The following is a 17,414-nucleotide window of genomic DNA, read 5'->3' as shown; positions in this document are numbered from 1 at the left end:
ATGTAATATGTCAGCTCTCTGGTCTTATTTTCCCATAGAAGATACTGTTGTTTTTCCAGGGCAAGGAAGGGTCAATATGTGTGAAACAAAGGCAGGGTTACAAAAGAGGATAAGAGGGGGAAAAAACTAATGAAGTTAACAAAGCCTGGAAGAAAAAAGAGAAAATTTCCAGAGGGCTAAAATTAGAGCCCCAGGAAATCAGAGCCATTTCTTTATTAGAATTGTTGAACTTGTAGTGTGAGATAAGTAACTGTTTTCTGAGTTGAGAACAGTCTTGTTACTGTTGGCTGGACTCATCCTGTTCCAATTTGTAGCAGTATGATATTTTGATATACTAACTGATCACACTTTCCCGCCTGCCATGTGCTTCTTGTTCTCTGTGGGCCTTCCCCAGGCAAACCTGCAAGAAGATTCCCCACCGTCTCAGGTGATGGCTGTTACACCAGAAGTGGGAGGGGTGGGGGGATTCAAAGACTTGATTTTCCAGTTTCAAAAAAAAAAAAAAATTCCAGTTTCAAAAAAAATTCTGACCAGCCAGACAGTGTCCCTTTCTCAGGGACACTAGACAGGTTGGAGAGGGAGGGGTGAATCCGAGAAGACATAAGAGGTTTAAATGCTGGAGAGTCCTCCAAAAAGGCCTGGTGCTCCACTTCCCTCCAGCTTCCAAGTTTGCAAAAACCTCTTATAGGTTGGGCCTACCAAAGCAGGAAGGTTCTGGATGCCTTCCCTCTCCTTGAAAGGACTTAGGAAAAATTCCCAGTCTTTCCAGAATGGAAGGATGCGAGGCAGTTGTGTGAGGGGGCTGGAGTTGTGTATAGGATGGAGGCCTTGAGGTGGGCTTGCTGAGCTTCCTGGAGCCTAGAGGCAAGAGGCAAGGGGCTGAAGTTAGCTGAGTCAGAGGAACTCTGAGGAAGCAGATGCCGCATCAAAGCTGAGGAAGGGAGATAAAAATTCAGTCGTGGCATGGGGCTAGATGACCACACTGAGTCCAAGAGGGGGTGTCCTTTCCCTTCCCTCACCCTTGTCATTCAGTATGATTTCGTCTATTTGTAGAGGAGAGAACCGAGGAATACAGAGATGATGGGTCCTAGGAAAGTTCACATAGCTAGTGAACGGCCCGCCTGGAGCCCTATGAATCCAGATGTGATGCTCTTTGAACAACTTCACGGCAAGTGGGAACACAGTCAGCTTAGGGAGGAAATGATGCACTGAATGAAAAAAAAAAATTGTTTTTGTTTGAAGTCTCATTTAGAAATTTATCAGTTAGAAATTAAAAACTCGATTTCAGAGACCAAGGTTTAGAGAAAGAAGCCATGGTCTTGATTACAGTGTAGGGGAACGTGGTAAAGGAAAGTCAGTGGTGAAGGGGGGAGGGAGGACAGGACTCCGGGGAAAGCCCGCAGGTCGGCAGCCAAGGGGGGAAAGAGCCCAGCTAGAAAAAGAGGGAAAGAATGAGAAGATGATCCAACAAAGTTTCAAGAAGAATGTGTCTCCTGCTTTCAGTTAAAAAGTTAATGGAGAGCCAATCACAACTGTTCTTGAGGCCTCATGGCAGAAGGACAGGCAGTAAATTTTGAGCAATTAACCCCCAAGAAAACAAGTCATTTTCTCACTCACTAACTATATGTCCAATTCCTATAAATGTAGTTATAGAATTTCCTAGTAATACACAGATGACTTGGAGTAGTAAATCAGGAGGAGTAGGAAATGTTCTAGAATTAAAACAAAACATAGAATAAGTAACATGTAAAATCACATCGATGGTAAAGAATGCAGAAAATCATTCAAAGAAGTAACACCCCCTAAAACGTAGCAATGGCAATAAACGTAACAGCTTTACAGACCTCCATACTTCTGAGTCCTTTTCCTAGAACACAAAGTTAAAAAAAAAAAAAATCAAAGGCACTTCTAGTGATGTTCCAGAATCTGCATAAAAAATTTCTAATTAATGAACTCTGGCAAAGAAATCAGGAAAGCGTGCAGTTTCTTTTAGAATAAATATTCATCAGAAGTACTGGCTAAAGGAACATGGTAAAGTAACAGACTTGATCCTCAAGTAATTCTGCATCTCCCCAGCACCTCCGTCAGTCAGGATTCTTCTTTAGGTGATAATAATGTGACATAACTGTTTTTGACAAAGTACCGATGCAGTTTAGTGTCTCTAGAGCGCGGCCTCCGGAGCCAGGCAGGTGGAGTTGGAATCCTGGATCTGATGCTCACAGACTGTAGGACTCTGTGCCGGTTCTCTGCAACTCTCTGCCTCGGTTTCTTCATCACCAAATGGGAATAAGTACATTATTTTGTAGGAATTCATAGAAAATAGCACTTAAAATAGTGCCTGGGGCACAGCAAGTGAACATACTATATAACTTTGCTGCTATTACATGCCATATGATTTTATTAATTACAGCTTCTGTGAGGTTATTAGAAAATGCAGAGAGTAGAATAAGCTTGAATAAATTTAATGAAAATATCCAGAAATAATTTCCCTTTACTGTGCTTTATTTTGTAGATTATCTTCTCATATGTTTTAGTATAACTACTTTTACTTAACTGTAAGAAGAATAATCCAGAACATTATCATGATTGTGGAAAAAGAAAAGGAAAGATTATTCTAAATACCATATGTGATTATCTTAGATAACTGTCTCTCAAACTCCCCTTTCAAATCTGAATGTCTGCCGTAGGGAAACCAAATAAACATAGACCTTTCCATGTTTTGTAGATGTACCATGCTCCTGTGTGAACTTCTGGACACAGGTACAAAAGCTTACACCATAAATTTGAGCTGTCCTGTACATAGGTAAACTAACCCTATCGTGGACTGAGGTGGAGACAGATGGAAAGGACAGCTACTGCAGGTAGATATGAATGACTACATTCCCATCTGGGGGGACTGCCAGGCTTTCAGAAAATGGGCCCAATAGTAATTTTGAACAACATATGTCTTTCCTTCTGGAAGTAATACACCAATCTGCAAATAATCTTGTTTCTTTTTCAGTTCTTGGAATTTGAACGACTTTAGGTTTTTGACTCTGACAAGGATTACTTTCCAGTGGAAGTGGTTATTGGAAGTTTTTTACTTTCTTCCTTGATGGATCTCCTTCACGAAAATTCACACCTGTTTTATATATAGACAGATACAGCTATGGGCATAAATGTAGATATAGATGAACGATTCAGTTCTTTTTTATTTTTGCTAATATTATCTTTTAATTTTATTCTCGCTTAAATAAAATTCTTGAAAATACTCCCTTCATAGTTTCAAAGTGAAAAAAGGCCTTGAATAACCAGGTGAAAAAGTACCAATTAATAGTTTAGTCCTGGAAGATAACTTCTGAAATTTTATGTATATATAGTTCTTCTTGTAACTTTTCTAAAATTAAGCATTAGTGACTTCTCCCTTGAATTTCTGTTTATCTTGATTATGTGAAAACTTTCAATCTAAAAGATAACGAATGATTTTCTATCCCTTCCTTTTCTTGTGTCCCTGAACCGATGCAACTACCGAGTAATCTGAGATCCACTATTTTTCAGGGTATTTCTTCTGTACTAAGGACATTCTTGAAGAAGACACCTTAACTACACAGGCTAGTGACTCCGGGGACTGTCACTTCTCTTGAAGCAGGGTAGCTTACTGGTTAAGAACATAGATTTGGAACAAGACTGACCTGGTTTTGAATTTCTGTCACATAGTAGCTTCATGGTCAGTGAAAAGATATTTTACTTTTATGAATTTCAGAAAGATGCACAATATTAAAAAAAATTTAAGGATAATCATGCCTTCTTTAAATATCTCTCATACAAATTAAATGAGATTCATTCCTTCATTATTCAAATATCTATTGAGTACCTAATTATGTATTAAGCTCTATTCTAGAGCTGAAGGATACGATGAGGTGAATGGGGACAGATAACCACATTCACAAATAAAAGAAGAAAATATCAATTGATGATGATAAGTATGATGAAGAAAGTAAAACTGTTGGGCAACTGGGTGGCTCAGTCAGTTAAGTGTATGCCTTTGGCTCAGGTCATGATCCCAGGGTCCCGGGATCGAGTCCCACATTGGCTCCTTGCTCAGCAGGAAGCCTGCTTCTCCCTCTCCCTCTGCTGCTTCCCCTGCTTGTGATTGCTCACTCTCTCTCTTTCTCTCTGTGTCAAATAAATAGATAAAATCTTTAAAAAAAGAAAAGAAAAGAAAACTGTTAAATGTGAAAGCAGTTTGACTACTTTAAAGGGTGGTTGGGGAGGCCTTCTAAGGAGGTGCTAACTGAATTGAGGTCAACAAGCAAAGGGAGTAAGTTGCAAGAAGCATTTTCTGGGTAGGAACTTTCTGAGCAAAAGGAACACTAAATGCAAAGATCTTGAGATAGAAACAAGATCAGTTTATTCAGGGGACAAAAAGGAGGCCAGGACAGCAGGCATTTAATGATTAAGAGAGGGTAGGAGCACAGTACTGAGATCAGAGAAATTAGAGGGAGAAGCGAAGCGCCAGTGCTCGGAGTCAATCAAACTTGGGGTCAAATTCTGTCTTTACCACTTGCCAGCTCTGAGACAAGAAGCAAAGTATTTAAAGTATTTGACCACTGATTTCCTTATCTGTAAACTTAGATACTATTGAGCTATTATTATACTTTTCTTTCAAGTACAGAGTATATAAAAGTTCTCCCCAAATGGCAGGAGCCATTATTATTATCATTATTGTTATTTTACTACCTTTCCTAAAGTAATCCAGTCCATTCACACCTAACGCCATAGATGCATAATCCAAGCCCACGTCTCTGTGAAATAACCATTTCAGCATGTAGCCGGCAAGCACAATATTTCAAATCCAGTTAGGATGAACGATGTTCTAAAAAATCCTTTTTCCAGTCTTTCCACAGTTCCAAGAGCTTTGTGCCTTAAAGCATTATTTTTTACCACACAAGCATAGCAAGGTTAGATGCTGGCTGGAGAAGGGCAAAGTGATTTATAAAGTCACTTTCATTTTTCAATGGTTTTTCTTTCCAATGATAAGTGAGGAGATGTCATTGGGAATGTCAGCCGGGAATAAACTAAAATATTTCGGTTGCTTGTGGGTTCACTTACTTATTGTCTGTATCCTGTACTTTGACATTTGATCAAAAGCCACATAAATCTTGGTTTGTTTCCTCCAAACCAAGTTTATTTCTTCTGTATCCTGAATTTGATCCTTCTTTCTCACATTGTATTTCTTTATCACCCCTGTCATTGTTGGTTCTTCTAATGATCCGTGTTCCTCGGCAGCTGTATTTCCGCTGGAATTGTTCTCACTTTAAACCTGTTTTGAGCCCTCTCACTGGTCCCTCAGCATTTGGTCTCCCAGTATTTATACACAGGGAAGAAATTTTATTAAAAGCTAATAGTGGCCATGTTTTCTTTTTTTTAAAGACTTTATTTATTTGAGAGAGAGAGAGAGAGTGAATGAGAGAGAGCATAAGTCGTGGGGAGGGAGGCAGAGGGGAGGGAGGAACAGACTCCCCACTGAGTAGGGGCCTATGTGGGACTCGATCCCAGGACTCTGGGATCATGACCTGAGCTGAAGGCAGACACTTAACTGATTGAGCCACCCAGGTGCCCCAGGAGCCATGTTTTTGAAAGGGTACAAGTCATCATTTTTTCCACGTTTGGGATATGAGAAAGAACCATCAAAAGCATAAGGGCTGCAGCACCAGAATTTATATCCAAATCACAACTATCCTAATTATGTTTGAAAAAGTCAAATATATGGATATTTCCAAATATATGAAATACTGCCAATCAGATAAAGCATATCAGCACTTCACTTAATTTCCCTTTTTTTTCCTGACATTTTATTATACATATTGTTGAATTACACTTTATGATTGGTTCAACAAAGGCACTTTGGTGTGACATAAGGAAACATCAGCTGAACTGAAACTTTTTAAATGTAAGGGTTATTTTTCGTTTGTTTCAAAAATAGCTTTCTTTAGACTATAAAACAAAAACATATTTGATTTACAGAAAAATTTGTCCATAATGAAGAAAATTAGAAAGAAGAAAATGCAGACCATTCCTGAACTTGGCTACACGGACAAACATATATTCTTAGGAGGTGGCCAAACACGTGACCATGGATAACCGTGCGTGAGGGCTGACGAAGGGAGGGGCCGGCCCCTCCAACAGCATCAGTCAGCTCTGGCTGCTGCCGTGACAAGCTACCACAGACTGGGTGACTTAAACAGCAGAAATGTATTTTCTCTGTTCTGGAGGCTAGAAGTCCAAGGTCAAAATGACAGCCGATTTAGTTCCTCCTGAGGCCTTTCGCCTCGACCTGCAAATGGCCACCTTCTTCATGGACCCTCACGAGGTCTTTCCTCGGTGTGTGCACCTCCCTGGTGTCTCTCTGTGTGTTCAAATTTCCTCTTCTCATAAGGACACGAGTCAGATTGGACCCAGGACTCACTCTAATGGCTTCATTTTAACTTAATCACCTCTTTAAAAGCCCCATCTCTAAAAACAGTCATATTCTGAGGTACTGGAGTTTAGGGCTTCAACGTATGAATTTGGGGGGACATAATTCTGCCCATAACACTGCCTATTTTTAAGCCCCAGAGATTTTTTTCTCTTTTGTGCCTGGAGCAACCAGGGCCTTAGGGACTGGCTCCTAGAAAAACAAACAAACAAAGCCTAAATCTGAGGAAGATATCAGAATGTTCACTGTTTTTTTATGATGACAACTAAGAATGCCGCTCAGACTAAAAATTCTATTATTGGCATCACAGAAAATGGTCCATGGGCTCAAGCTACGTAGCACTTACAAAGTTGCCTGATACGCTGTGTGCTTTCCAAAATCACTATGCAATTAACTCAATTCTAACACTCCCTATGTAGAGACAGCACCAGATCCCACAGGTAAGGCCTCAGTCCCAGGAGGCTACAACCACTTCAGATGTCAACTGCAAGCCCAGTTTGTTACCTGTGCTTCTGACCAGCCAGCTAGAGACTGGAGCTTCCCACAACCTCCTCCTCTGGCTTGACTCATTTACTAGAATGGCTCGCACAACTCAGAGAAACATTCACTTGTGCTTACCAATCTATCATAAAGGATATTATAAAGGATATACATGAACAGCCAGATGAAGAGGTGTATAGTGTGAGGTTAAGAAGGGTCCTGAATGTAGGAGCTTTTGTAGTCATGGGACTGGGGTGCACCACCCTCCCAGCAATTGGATGTGTTCACCAACCTGGAATCTCTCCAATCCTGTCCTTTGGATTTTTATGAAGGCTTCGTTACCTAGGCACGATTGATTAAATCATTGGCCACTGGTGATTGAACTGAGATCGCCAGCCCCCATTCTTCTCCCCAGAGGTGGAGGGGGTGGGGTTGGCACTGAAAGTTCTAACTCTCTAATCCCTGGTTGGTTCCCTTGGCAACCAGCCCCCATCCTTAAGGACTTTTGAAAGTCTTATTAACATAAACTCAGGTGTGGACTAATAAAAGGGCTTGTTATGAAAAGGGACTTGTTATGAATAGCAAAAGACACTTTTATCACTGTTACTGTGTAGGAAATTCCAAAGGTTATAGAAGCTCTGGTGTCAGTAGTGGGTGAAGACTAAATAATGTATTTCTTGTTAAGTCACAATAACACATCTGGTTACCTTCAACTCAGAAATATGCTTAACTAATATTGATCAATTCCACCTTTTGATTAATACCTTTTCCTTTACATTTGTTAATATATAGAGAAATTTACAAATATCATGAAGTCTTATTGGCATATGAATCCCTTTGTCTCCTAGGCTGATTTTACACACTGACTCTGACAATAATTGATTTCTCTTTGTTTTGTGGGTGAGTACAGGCTATCTACAGTATGGCCCCAAAGAACAAGATAGATAAAGACCACAAGTTAGAGTTTGTCTTTCTTTTTCATACATGCAAATAAATGATTAATATTTCCCATGACATTAACTATTCTATATCACAGAAGAGTAATTTTCACTTTTACAGATGTGCATTTGTTGAACATCAATATTGTTTGCATTTTGTTAGTGAACATGCCACTTAATCATTATGGATAGCTGATGGTTGAATAGCATTCCATTATTCACTTATAGGTAGATGTTGGATTTATGTCCATTATTTTTCATGGTAAATACCATTGTGAAGAGCATTCGTTTAACATGTCTTAGGATACTTTTAATTATTGATTAATTCATTAGTAAAATTGTCCCCCCAAATTTACTATGTCAAAGGATGTGGCATATTTTTAAGGCTGTTGATACACACTGTACAAACTATCCTATGCAAGAGTGGTACTAATTTATACTCCCACTAACAGTGTTGGAAAGCTGTTTCCCCATAGCTATCATTTATGAATAATTTGGTGGAACACGTTATTTAAAAAATAGTTTTCCTTTTGGTATATTCAAAACTGTCATCTCATTATTTTCATACGCATTTCCAGTAACTAATTAAACTTGGCTTTACATATGTTTAATGGATTTTTTGAATTACCCATTTATGTCTTCTGCTCCTTTTGCTATTGAATTATTTACCATTTTCTGATTTGTACAAGTTTTTTTTATATTAATTATATTAACCATTTGTACTAATTTTTAAAAAGTGTCGATTGCTTTTGTTCCTGATATTTTTGATCACCTGACATTTTTATGTTTGTGTACTCAAAAATCAATATTTTTCCTTTTTAAAAAAATATTCTGATTCTTCTTCTCTTACCCAAAAGTCAGATCAATGTGTATATACATTGTGCACCGTGTTTTCAAATAAAATTCACTTTATTTTTTCAATAAATTATATATGCTGCACAATGTCCAAAATTTCTCCAAATTGAACACCTGCAAACTCAGCAAATAGATGATTATTTCTTATCAGAGGATGTGTGGTGTGGTGTAAGAACTACCAGCTATATGACCTTGGGTAAAATTACTTGTCCTCACGGAAACCTATTTCCTACAAAGTGAGGATACTAATTACCTCATAGGGTTGACATAAGGCTAAAACAATATTATAGATGTGAAAAGACGTGAGAAACATTTAATAAATGTTAGTGACTTTCATTTTCACAGATCTGTTATTGTTGAACATCAATACTGTTTACCTTTCACTGGTGAACTTATCACTTGGTTTACCTTTATCTTCAACATAATGCAGCCCACTCTCTGAAGCATTTTGAAATTTTTTATGTACTAAAATACTAACATAGTAATACAATTGTTCATATATTTATCTATACCTTTAATACTTAGAATGCCTTGCTACCATTACTTTTTTCTTCCTGCTAGCTATGTATTTCTCTACTGGACACCTCCATATTGCCAAGGAAATTGAACACTAAATCCTACAAATTACTTCAGCAACATAAGAAATAGATGCCAAAATAAATATTCGATTGCCAGTTCTGTAGCAAATCAATTGTTTTAGTTAGTCAGGCTGGTTTCAGTAACTGGTGACATTTTTCAATTAATTGTAAGATTAATACAATTCAAAAGAACTTAAATAAAAGGAATTCATCAGTTTTTTAAGTTAGGGTGTCTAAGGATGCAGTCGGCTTCAGAGACCCAAGGAATCAGTGGTTTAGTCAAAAAGAATTTTCTTGCTCTCCTCTGGCTGCTTACTGCACCCCCCCCCCCCCCACACACACACCATTACCATTGCTTGTGTCTTTATGTTACAAGACCTATGACTCCTCTGACTTTAAGCCTCTTTTGCTTCTTATTGATTCAGCTATCGATGATAACACTGTTTCACCATCTCTAACTCAGGAATGTATCGGGGAGGACACCAACTGTCCTTCATTTCGGTGTGGGCCACATGCTTCTGGCTTCAATCACTGTGTCCACAGTGATTCAACAATATGATTGGCCCAGCTGGAGACACATGATCAATTTCATGACCAATCGCTTCTCTGCCTTTTGGCTGAACTGAAATGCGATCGCAGGACCAGCCGGAAGCGCCCCATCCGGACCACAAGAACAAGGGAGGAACACATCCCTGAAGTAAACGTTGGAGTGTGCTACTACGGAGGATGTGAATGCGAAACCCGCCTGGTAGCATCAAAACAACTACTCTCCCCACAGAGCGTTCATTTTATCAAATCAAATCACTTTTGTTAGAAAATAATAGAAAATGTTATTTATTTGTCAGAGAGAGAGGGAGCACACAAGCAGGGGGAGAGGCAGAGGCAGAGGGAGAAGCAGGCTCCCAGCTGAGCAAGGAGCCTGATTCAGAACTGGATCCCAGGATTCCTGATGGACCCTGATCATGACCTGAGCCAAAGACAGACGCTTAACCGACGGAGCCACCCAGGCGTGCCCAAGGAAGATTGCTTTAACTCCCCAAATTTATTCAAGTGCCCAGCAATGCTGACCTAGAGTATTTTTCACTCATACAGCACTGGACTTAATCTATAGGATTATTATTCAAAGTGTTCTTATACCCAGATTTGATGGTCCTTCACAAAGGCAACAGAAAGGACAATTATCTTAATTAAAATGTGTTTGGCACAAAAATTGTCTGGAGTATATACCTTAATTCCCACTGTCTCAAATCAAGTTTACTTTAACTCCTGGAGTTTTGTGGGGTTTTTTTCTTTTTTCTTTCTTTCTTTTTTTTTTTTTTTCAGTGTTTATAAGTGCCTTGCGAATTTCTGAGCAAATGATCCATTTGTATGTTATGTTAATGGCATAAATGACTAATAATTGCATTCATAATTATCTTTACTTTAGCCTGGCATTCTGAGCCTCATGAATTCAAAAACATCCAACCATGAAAGTAGACCTTTAGTAGCATATGATACAATCTAATTTCCTTCCACCCAAAGGGCAATTTAGCAATATTGACCATTTTAAGGGCCAAATCAAACAAGATAATGAGGGATAATTCACTTTTCTCTTTCTGGCTTACCAACTCAGATTTGGACAATATGGACAAGAGAACAATGCCACCGTAATTATTATTTGGCTTTCGGAGCTATACAAATGAATAATCTTTTTCAATGCTGCTTCCAAAAAAAGTTCTAACATTGTTATATAACTACATTTTTCCCTTGCCTTGGCTATTTTGGTCTCGTTAAAATGTTGTTTTTGATCAAATAGCCCATACACGATTAGCTGCAGTATTATAAAATAAATGAATCACAGCTGCACTGACAAATACATAAGCAGGAACAGCGAATGATAAATGCAAAAACAATTCCATCTCTAGCTGGAAGTATCCTGACAGCAATAATTACAGAATTCAAGAGAGCCAGTTTGTCCATCAGACATTAATTTGACTACATTCAAAAGTGCTGACTGAAATTTAAGGAATGACTTAAAATATATCTTCACTTATATGGATCTCATGAATCTGCTTCTGGAAAACGGAAACACAAGGAAATATCTAATATAAAAAGAGGTCATGGCATTTGAACATGGTTATAAGTGGTAGAGCTCTTCAATAAACGTGTGTGTGGTCTGTTGATCTTACCTTGATGTCCTCTCCCGCCCAACACACAGACATTTTTTTCAGGCCATGTTGCTTCCTGACATTCAGAGAAAGATTCCTAGTTATTCTAACAGGAGTACAATCAGTTCACCCCCAGATATACCATGTGTAACTAAGCACAACTTGCTATATCATAAAGGAGCCTAATTATGAGATGAGAAGGCAATAAAATGAAAGAGAGCAGGAGGTGAGATGAGAAGTCTTCAGTAAGAGCAAGAGCAACAGTAGGTTATAAATCCACTCTAGATATAATAACGACAGATTTGACACTTTTTTCAGAAATTTCTTTTTTTTCCTAAGAAAGAGGTGAATCAAAAACGTGAATGAGAAATTAATTTCTACCCTCTGCACTTGACGAGAAGAAGATACTGTCCACCCTCCCCTAAAACAGCAACTGAGAGAAGGGATGACAAATTTGGAGGATAGAAAACAGAGGCCCCACCTTATGCAGTGTTCCCGAGAAAGGTACAAGATCACATGGGGCAACTACAAGGAAGTTCTCACTCAGGTAAATGCTTACTTGTAATGTGCACTCAAGTCAAAGCAGCTAGGTTCAAACCATGGCTCTGTCTCTTCCAAGCTGAGGCGCCTGGAGCAAGTTACTGAACCTCTCTGTGCCTTAACTTATGGGTCTATAAAATACGGATACTTATAATACTCGTTTCAAAAGTCTGATGTGAGATATAACAAGGTTTCACTCCAACAACCTGGCATATAGACAACCCTCAATAAATGTTAGCGATGATTACAGTAAAACTCTAAAACAAATTTGTGTTATTCATTTCCTGCTTTCTCATTGCCTACCGCGCTCTGTTGATTGAGTGAAAAATCAAAGACAGAAGAAAACATTCCTAACCTGAAAAACGACAAGCATATGCAGAATGAAGGAGCACGTCATTTTCTAGGCAAAAATGAAGAAAAGAGACATATAAGACATATTCTGGCTAGATTTTGGAACCGCACATGTAAAGAAAAATCTCTAAAGTTAAAAAAGCGTAAAAGACAGAATAAGATATATACATTTGACTTTTCTTTCACATTAGACAATTTATCTCATTATTCTCTGATCTGCTTTTTTATCTGCTCTCTCCTGGAAGTCTTTCCATGTCATTGCAAGCTTAGCTACCTCATTTTTAAAAACACACATAATACAGTTTGATATGGCTTTTTTTTAGTATTCCTGTTCATTGACTTTACAAGGGGAGAAACCATTGTATTATTTTAAATGAGAACCTGCATAAATTTTGTGTTCTTAGACTACAGTACAAAAGTACGTTTCGCACTTCTTCCTTTATTACACATTGTTCAACTGTGTGTACTTGTTAATGATCAATTTTGAAGAAATGGTTTGGAATTTGGACATTGCATTCTTAGTCATTAAAAAAGGATTAGGTTAATTGCTCCAGGATGTATGCCATTTTGTTTGCAAATTGCGTTGCACTTCTCAATGTCATCCAAAAACTGGAAGGCCATATGGCTCTCACTTCAATATTATAACAACTTTTGAAGGAAAGGACACCTCTTGTAAACATCCACCCACCCACCCGCCCACCCACAAATACACGGAAGCACTAAGGTCTCAGCAAATTCTAGCAGAAAGAGTTTGTCTTTTGAGTCAGAAAGAATCGTAATCAAGATGTGCACACAGCAAGGAAAAGAAGCGACCTTAGAGTTAAAGTCTCAGGAGCAGCGGTCTGTCCGTACCTCTTGCCCTCTGAGCCCTGTGGCAGAGCAGAGTGGCCAGTTAGATGCTGTGCGTGGAGTGGGTTGGTGTTACAGCGGGGACATCCCAAGCTTAGGCGGCCTCGTTTTTTATAATTGCTCCCAAAAATCCTACCCAAACTTTGCCCCGGGCTGTTTACTATACCAACATGCTTTAACAGATAGTCTAGAACAGAATGTCAGTGCCTCTCCTCTCAACCCGTGCAGAAGCACAAGAATGACCTCTCGGCAGCTCCAAAGAGTACTAGCTGGGAACTTAGTCAGTCTCCCAGGTCATGATGATCTTTGCGCTCCCAAACATTGTTATGTATGTAATCTGTATATTTCCTCAGCCTTGTGCTTTAAGGCATTGTGATATATTAGAAGGAAAATGGGAATTGGCATAAACAGATGTAAGTTTTAATCTCAATCTATCGTTATGTGTAGAGAGATATCCGAATTAATATTCATAGATTGTTAATAATGGCTATTTTCAATTATAGAATTGGGGATGATTTTTTAAATTTTCTATTTCTATATCATTTGCATATTTAAATAGCAAGCATGAATTAATCTAACAAAGCAATGTCATCATCATATGAAACAAATTATGAGTACAATTTTTAGATAGTAATTTTAGATAGTATCTTTATGAAATCTCTTTCATTTCTGCAGTAATTCATCCAGCAGGTTGATAATCATTATTTTGGTCAGGAACTGAGATACAACCCAGCACGGCTTCAAATGAACAAAATGACTTCTGAACAACATTAGATTAGTTTTCCTGGAAATATTATGGTGACAAAATCGTATTATTGTTCCTTGCAAAAACCAAGTTATATGACTGGAAAGAAAAAAAAAATGCTTGTAACCTTTTAAAATGAGGATCAACCATTATGCAAAACTATATACTAGTCCTACATAAAATGTTTGATTTCTTTACTTCAAAAGTTGACTAATCTTAAACAAAATATTTTACTATCTTCTTCATGCCTTTGAACTGGTTTGAATTCTTTTCTAAATTCATTTAAAGATGGGTTTCCAGTTATGTCTCCAACAACCATAGCCATCATTTTTCTGAACTTTCAAACTGGAATGTGCTTATACCATGTTGCACGCAGATGAAATTGCTGAGAGCGTGAATTTCTAAGACCTAGAAACCCCCTGCTCTTTTAGATATAAAATGGCACTAGAATACGTTGGCATTATTGCAAAATAGTCAACAGGATACTATAGCAAAACTATAGTACACACTGATAAATGAGACCAAAATTGCCAGGATATTCTGAAGATATATTTTGGTTTGATACAATAAACTAGGTAATGTAGTGACCACAGCATTCCTTACAAAGCACCATATTCATCTCAAGAAATACCATTCTACCGCAATGGAGGCTTACTGTTCACAATATCTTCTGGAAAATATGTTTACTTTGGTGAAGTACACTAGTATATAAATCAAAGAGCACACATAATTTGCAGCAGAAGCAGAATGAATACGAAACTCCAGAAATTTTAACTATTTTCTAACATGTGACAATCTATATCATTCATTCATTCAACAAATAGTTAGTAAAGGCCAAATATGGGTCAGAAATTTGATAGACACTAGGAATTCAAATGGGAAAATAATCAACATAGTCTCTGCCATTATTAAGCTCACAGCCCATTCTTCATTGTGAACAGCATATACAATGAAGGTTACTATATGCTGAAAGTAATGGTAAAATATGATCAGATGCTATACTGGAAAAATAATTTCATTGCTAGGGTCCCCCCTTATTGAGAAAAAACATCTAAATAGAAGATGAGGGAATTATTACTTTCAATTTTTCAAGCCTAAGTGATTTCCCTATAATAGTTTTAAAATAGCAATTTAGGTGACTAAAATGAAAGTGCTATATAGAAAGAAATACAATCTTTGTCCTTCAAAATATTGAAAGGTCTAATTAAATTATTACATTCCAGTGTTCCTTTTTGACCTTAAGACTTACTAATAGATACAATGATTAAATAAAACAAAATCATTTCACTAATATTAGTTTTCTAAGCTACTTTGAAAATAGGAAGAAAGTATAAAGAATCTACATAGCCTCAAGAATCCTTCTCATGTTTTGAAGACAACGTGAAGCATATTCATTAACATTGTGTGGCGACATCAACATGGGGGAAAATGTAACTTGGCTTGGCTTTTGGCTATCTCCAGATGGGTGTGGGATGTTGAGTATGATTAATGTCCCAGAAAAGTCATTTTCCAGGTAATCCTCCAGGGCCAAGGAGAATGCTTATGCAAATTAGGTAAATTGTGTCATATTGTGCATAATTTAAGAATGGTCCAAAATAAAAGTAAAATGAGAAAATGACTGTCACAAGTTAACTCCTGGTCTTAGCACTTCCTTCTAGTTTGACTTCCCTGCAAATCTGGCCTTGAACTCTAGCCTAGACAATAGGATCTGTTGAGGAAATTCTCATGAGCTAAGAATTATGTTTCCTTTATTTTCAGTGGAAGGATCCCTATGAGGAGAGAAGACCTCATTTTCTGCAATTTCACTCCACCTCTCTTCCACACACATTTTTTTCTCCCAGAGTACTTTACAGAATTACATTTCTGGTTTAGATGAGCCACAGAAATATTACTTACGAATTTTATATGCCTATATTGCACTCCCCATGGTAGCACATTATTCTCAATTCCATTATATAGTTGACCCTTGAACAAAGTGGAGGTTAGCAGCACTGAGGAGCTTCACCACCCCCCTGCCGTGCAGTTGAAAATTCAAATATAACTTCTGACTCCCTTAAAACTTAACCACTATTAACTTACGGTTGATCAGAAACCTTACCAATAATATAAACAGTCGATTAACACATATTTTGTTTGTTATATATTATACTGTATTCTTAAAGTAAGCTAGAGAAAAGAAAATGTTATAAAGGAAAGCATAAGGAAGAGAAAAATGTACTTACGGTACTGCATTTATCAAAAAACATCTACATGTAGGTGGGTTCGTGCAGCTCAAACCCGTGTTGTTCAAGGCTCAACTGTACTTTCATTTTCTTTAAAGGACTCAGAAATAGTCTAACACCTCTTTTTTTTTAATTTGCCTCTATGCGTAGGTCTGCTCTCTAAGGACCAAGACTTTGTCTTCTTATGTATTAGGACACACACACACTCATACACACTTCACCTCTGTAAGATGTTAAGATGGTAACAGAGAGAGTATTAAATAAGACAAAATGGGAACAGAGACTTCAGCCAGTGAAATTATCTTTAAAACTAAGATATTTATCAAGGCAAGTGGTGAAGATTTCAGAAAGGTTGGATTGGTTGCTGACGCAGGGGCCAGTGGTAAAAAAGATTGTAAGTATTACTTCACATGTATCGCAGTTACATTCAAATGGGTGAGCAATAATGTCTGAAAAAGGCATTCTAAGACTGTATCTCAACTTCAACATCTCCTAACTGTATGAACTTGAGCACGTTTTTACATTTCTTCAATTTTTTTTTTGTTTTTTGAGTATAGCTGACACAGAACGTGACATTAGTTTCAGGTGTACAACATAGTGATTGAACTTCTTTGTACGTCATGCTAAGCTCAGCACAAGTGTGGCTACCATCTGTCACCATACAGCGCCGGTACAATATTACTGACTGTATTCCATATGTCGTGCCTTTTATTCCCATGACTTCCAGTTATGGAGTTTTTCAATTTCTCTAAACTGGTTTTGTTATCTGAAAAATGAGATTATAATATATCTTACTGTGAGTCTGTATTAAGTATCATATTAGATAGTGCATGTAAAATGCTTACAGCAGTGTCTGTGACTACTTAATAAATAATAAGTAAGTATTCAAAAAATTACTATTGTCCATGATTATAAATTTACATGTCTCTCAATAATAAGTTACATAGTTATTTAGGTTTATGTGTATGTTTACTTATTTAAATGATCAAAAAGAGTAGGAAAAGGAAGGAACAAAAACGTCGTCTTTTTTTTAGAGATGTCATAGTATCAGAGGTGTCATTCTGTTCTACGTTTTATTTGTTCTCTGTTCTACAGACTTCTATTAAGTGGCATTATATATTCTTATGTCTTCAACTAACAATGCAATTGTGCAAAGAACTTTATCGCCAGTGTAGACCTCTCTCATCGGGCTTACACTGTAAAAATCTACTCATGGGATATTTCTTCTTCGATGTCCCACTGCCACCCTGAA

This window comes from Ursus arctos, unplaced genomic scaffold, assembly GCF_023065955.2.
Source record: "Ursus arctos isolate Adak ecotype North America unplaced genomic scaffold, UrsArc2.0 scaffold_11, whole genome shotgun sequence".
NCBI classification, from domain to species: domain Eukaryota; kingdom Metazoa; phylum Chordata; class Mammalia; order Carnivora; family Ursidae; genus Ursus; species Ursus arctos.
The sequence above is the reverse complement of the archived record's forward strand: the minus strand, read 5'-3'. Positions refer to the sequence as shown.